At 31.7% G+C, this 5,548-nt stretch overlaps 1 long non-coding RNA gene across 2 annotated transcripts; it reads right to left on the bottom strand.

The window, feature by feature from the left end:
- Nucleotides 1–599: 599 nt before the first annotated feature.
- Nucleotides 600–3,184, bottom strand: LOC126738491 (uncharacterized). Of its 2 annotated transcripts, none has more exons than XR_007661354.1 (4): nucleotides 2,946–3,184; nucleotides 2,758–2,832; nucleotides 2,490–2,705; nucleotides 600–2,428 (listed from the first exon to the last, which is right to left on the bottom strand). It is a non-coding gene; the product is annotated as an uncharacterized LOC126738491 (long non-coding RNA). The 2 variants fall into 2 exon arrangements; XR_007661355.1 differs by having other exon boundaries at nucleotides 2,758–2,829.
- Between the last annotated feature and the right edge of the window lie 2,364 nt (nucleotides 3,185–5,548).

Here is a 5,548-nt window from a genome sequence, read left to right as displayed (position 1 = left end):
TACATTAACGATTTCCAAACAAATGAACAACTCCGCCACGTGACCATAGCTTAAGTCACGTGGCCGACGATGCGCCCCAACCGTTTTCTCGGTTGCGGGGGTGAGTTGCGTTGATAATAAAAAAACACCCTGCAGTCAAGATTGAGAGGGTTAACATAGACGAAGAGATTTGTTCGATAGGCAGAAGGAAAATTCAATATTCAAGGAAGAATTGCTGGGAATGTATTATCTGTAAAGGGATTCTCTCACTCTTCATCCCTCTTGATCGCCATTTCTGCCTGGCCCCATCAAATTAGAACGAAATATTTATACAATTCACAATATGAGGTGGATTATAAATAATCAAAAAAAAAAGAAATGAAATTGGTTAATCCTAACCTAAAACTCAAATCGCATATGTCCAAGCTGTCAAATCGATGGTGTGTTTCCATATGTAGCTATCTACAAAATGCTTTATATTTAGGAAACACAAAATAAAGTTTAATAGGGTGTATCAAATCAAATCTATAAAAAAACACATTTTAATAAAACTCATCTTTTTATTTACATATTTTTTATTTGAATAAAATTTAAAAAAATTTCTTATAATGACCCAGATTTTCGAAAAACATAAATAATAACTAATTTAAACAGGAAAAATGCAGATAGTCATATTTGGCACATAATACTTTCTCAAAGTTGTATGTAGTGATGCGAAAAGCTATAAACTTAAAGAACTAATTCTAAACACAATAATGAAAGATAAAAATAATTATTAATAACATTATTGTAAGACAAAGTCTTCGCCCTCAGGGTCATTTACATCTGGAACCACCGTTTCATCCTCATCAATGGTTTCGTCACTACTTAGCAAACTTGTAAAAAAGAGCCGGCAGTCATCTGGGACACTTCCAGAATTGCAAATTACTTTTAAATGTTTCAGCTTTAATGCTGAAATTTTCCTCTTTTCCTCGTGTAAGGGTTTGAAATATTTTTCCATGGAAGCAACTGTCACTCGTCTTCCTCTGTATGGAAGAATCATTATACTGCGAAAATCTTCATCAAAGTCTGTTTTAATTTTCATTGTAAAAGGTGAAAAAATGCCTTTTCATACCTAATCCACTTAATATGATGCCAATTAACCACATTCCCATCTTGATCGTTGTTTCGGTTGATCATAATTAGCTTTGCCAGGGTTTTCCAGTCAACAAAAGCTATGTCTTTTTTTTGAAATACTTTGCACTTAGGGTCATTTTTTTGCATTCCGAGCAATGGTTACGCATTCATGCGGCAAATAAACTGGGACATTTTTGGATGCAATTTCAATTCTTGCGTGCATTGAATCGCATTCCATTTGGCTGTGTCCTGAAACCAGGAATTTTTGGTCAATGACCTCTATCGGTAAAACTTGTACGGCATCAATAAACATAGCGGCAACAAATTGATTTTTATTTTGGTCTCCACATGTGTCACTAAAGAGCCTTACATTTTGAATGGATGTAGAAAGACTTTTGAGCTGCTGGAATAAACAGGATGCTATTTCGCATGGGCCACGTGAACCTTCTACTTCAGACCACATGTAGCATTTTCCAGAACTATCTCCACAGTTAAAAATAGTGAAATTGTATATGGCTAACTTCGTTTTGTAAAAAAGAATGGGGTTAGTGGGATCTGTTGGCACATACAATACTTGTTGCAAATCAAAGTTGGCGGAATGCATTTCTTTAGGATTTTCCTTTGCTGCATCCTTATCCAAATTTTTTTCCTGTCTGGCTCTTTCCTTATTTTTAATGTGATCTTCATAGTTTTGCAGCAAATTTACTTTGATTTCTGTGTTAGCAGATTCATACGCTGTACATGTTGGACATTGATCCTTTCGAGGCCTATGGAATGATAGATTAAAATGAGAATTAAAAATATGGCGATAGAATGACTCCTTTAACATTCCATATTTTCTTTGGCACAATTTTTTTGGTATAACCTGTGCATCTGCTTTAGGTTCAATTTTTGATCCAAGTACATTTTTTTTGAGTCTTTTCTGCAGTAATGAGAAGAGACTGTAGGAAATTTCTGAATATGTTGTTTTAAAAAATTTACTGCATCTTCTGATATTTTAGAGGTACCATAACCGCCTCTCTTATCTTTTTCTGTGGTGTTACTATTTGGGACACGTTTTTTAATGGCAAAATTCAGAAATCCCTTTTTAACACCAAGGGTATTAAGTAGCATTGTTCTACATACATTTATTCTAGAATCCTTAATGCACAGATAAAATTTCATAGATTTGGATCTTCTTAAGTTGTTAGTGCCAGTTGTTCTTCTTTTACAATCGATAACCTCTACCAAATTATTTAGGAAATCTTGTTGCCTATCAACATTTGCAAGATTCCAAAATGATGTAAAAATATTTATCCTTTCTTCCTGGCTAATACGAGTTTTGCATTTAATCCTAAATTGAAAAAAAAAATAATTATGATCTACGTTTAAAGAAGTGTCAATCTTATTCCTACCTGCAAGAATTGTTGCATGATTCACCTAAGAACCTGCCTGGAACGTGATTTCCTTTTGAGTTTATATATGGAAGCCCCGAATTCTTATTGTCTCTGCGAACATTTTTTTCCAAAAAGTGGGACATCTTTTCTTTTTATTTTTTGGTTCAACTGACCTATCTTTTGGTATTTGATTAGTATTTCTAAGTACTACGTGATTGTCTAAGCCACCATTATCTAAAAAAATGATAATTAACACCAAGAGTCATTACTGTTTTTATTAACTTACCTGATTGGTCACTGGAAAGATAGTCTGCATCTTTAATAGAGTCATCTGAACCAAAAGGTTCTTCGTCCAGTTCTGCTAAAAAAATCATAAATAAGAATAATAATAGAATAAAAGAATTAATGAAGAATAAAGAAAATATTACTATTATTTATATAGATAATTCTTATATTATTACTGATTTTATTTACCGTTAACTGATTGGCTGGTGGATTCGGGTTCTTCAGCAGAGACTGTATTTGAATCAGAGTGGGCCGAACAAAATGGTGCTTGGGTTAAGGTAGTTGTACTGTTGTACCTACGTATTGTAAAAATAATATTATTACGTTAATAATAATTGATATTGACAAACAAAACTCTAAAATCGCTTTAGCACCATCACACACACTCATAAAATAGATAGATATAGATTTACGATTGATTTTTACGCAAAAACCATCCACAGTTTTTTTTACATGTTTTGTATTGCTATAAATAATTAATGTAATACTAAATAATTTACAGAAACAGCCTTGCAGAATTGGCAAACATAAATAATAACGGCCTTTTTTTATTTATTCACAACCAAAAATCGGTAAGAACAGTAGACCAATTTACTAAAGACAATAATAAGATATTACAATACAATAAGTTAAAGATAGTAAAAAATTAAAAAGATGTAAAAATGTAAAAATGTAAAGATGTAAAAATTTGGACACTATTTACCAGTGTCCAAATTTTCAGCGACGCCGACGTCAGGAATATTTTCTAAAGATGGTTGTTTGGGCAGCATCATTAATATTTTTTTGCCTCGACTCATTTTGCACGAAAAAAGTTTACACACGAACGCAATGCTTATCAAAACACAACTGACCGCTTAAAAAAACGAATTAAAAAACGTAAATGAAGCGTTCTAAATCAGCTGACACGTCCAAACAAGTAGCTATAAGTAGATATGGAATTCACAAAAATATGTTTTCACATTTCCAAAAGTAGCTATGTGATTCTAAACATATTTAGACCTCATAAAATAATTTGAAGAGTAAATAGACACTTTTCAAATTGCCAATTTTGGAGCCAAATTCAAATTTATCGATATAACCGCTTTTGGAACTATTAGAAATCCTTATCTTTAACAAGGCTATGTAAATAGCTCAAAAATACAATTTTTGAAGATAGCCACATTTGGAACCAAACCATCGAAATGTCATATTTATTATATGTCAAAAGTGGCTGTGTTGCCCGTAGTATAAGAGGAAATACGATTATTGCTATTAATTTTGTCCTTCAAGATGTTTTTAATAATATTTACCCTTTCAGATTTGGGTACTCTTGTAAAAAGATTATTTACATTAAAAGAAACCAACAGATAATTATTACAGGATCAGTTGAATATTTAACACCAAATTTAGGGCAAGTCGATTTTATTTAACTTACATACGGAGCATTATGTTCTTCTGGAAATTGATCAGACTGTTTTATAGGACTGCAGGTTTTTTTGACAAAGCTGTTAAAAAGACTGGAGTTAAAGAGATTAAAATTATGTTCAGTCAAAAAAGTTTAAACTTTGGATATATAAGGCGCTTTTTCCATAATGACTTAGCAATTTCCCTTATCTGCTTTAGATTTAACTAGATTATGTTTTTTTTAATTTTATTATTAATAGATTTGAGGTCCTTGTTTGAAGAATTTAGGAAAAATTTTGATGTTTTTTTAAATTCGATTTAAATGTATTATGCAGTTACGAAGAGATGTTTTTAAATTGATGCTATCAGACACCTGCACAGTGACTATATGAAGCTGAATTGAGAATTGACAGAGAAATTTTGAGAATTCTGTTCTTTCCTAGGCTGAAGGAATTTCTTATGTCTAATGAAATTATCCAACTTTTCAGTCACAATCGAGTCCTGCACATCATTGAAAAAAGTTTTAATTTTTCACTGTTAAACCCTTTACACAGGTAAATATAAATCGATCTTAGTTTATAATTTATCAAGTCAAGTCTAGCATAATGTTTGCAGACTTAAGATTTAATTCACAGAGGGGATTTATGTTTATCAGACTATTTTTATTACTATAATGCAGTTCTTGAGAAACCAAATATCCACACCTATGTATGGTTGCTCTGTGAATAGAGCCTCCTGTACTTACAGCAAGCAGAAATGTCTTGATACATTATCAAAAAGTGGTATTTACCTACCTACCGTATGATTCATGTGACTGTCATTTGGTGAACGTGTAAGATCCAGTAACCATAATTTTAGTCGAAAGTCTAATTCTAAAATCCTTCAACAAATTACTTCTAAAAATTACAACCGACTGGATTTTCTTGAAGTTATCTATATCACTAATGAGCCGAATGTTATATGCACAATTAATAATTTTACAATTACATCTTTTTTTAATTATGCTAGTTTAAGTTTTTGAATAGGCGAAAAAACACAAAGTCTCTTAGAGCGAATTTTTCCAATAATTTAAGTTTGCCTTTACACCTTTTAATAAATTACAACCCAGTTTTAGGCTTTTTACCCATACACAAATTCACTGTTAAGTCTAGCTTGTTCATCCAACTTTTCAACATTGACAACTTTGTGGTCAATGTTTCTAGACCTTTTAACACAGTTTAAACATAAAAACGAAAGGTCACTAACGTCTCCTTCTTTTTCAAATATTATACGCTCTTCTACATTTAGTGATGAGTTACTTTTAATTTTAAAATCTCTTTTCCTATACAAAAAAAAATAATAAAAAATCACATTCAACTCATTTTCAGTAGCACTGATAGCACTGACGCCAAAAGCGTTCTGCTAAGACA

The sequence above is a fragment of the Anthonomus grandis genome, chromosome 7 (genome assembly GCF_022605725.1).
Source record: "Anthonomus grandis grandis chromosome 7, icAntGran1.3, whole genome shotgun sequence".
NCBI classification, from domain to species: domain Eukaryota; kingdom Metazoa; phylum Arthropoda; class Insecta; order Coleoptera; family Curculionidae; genus Anthonomus; species Anthonomus grandis.
Note: the sequence above shows the minus strand (reverse complement) of the source record. Positions and strands in the feature narration are given on the sequence as shown.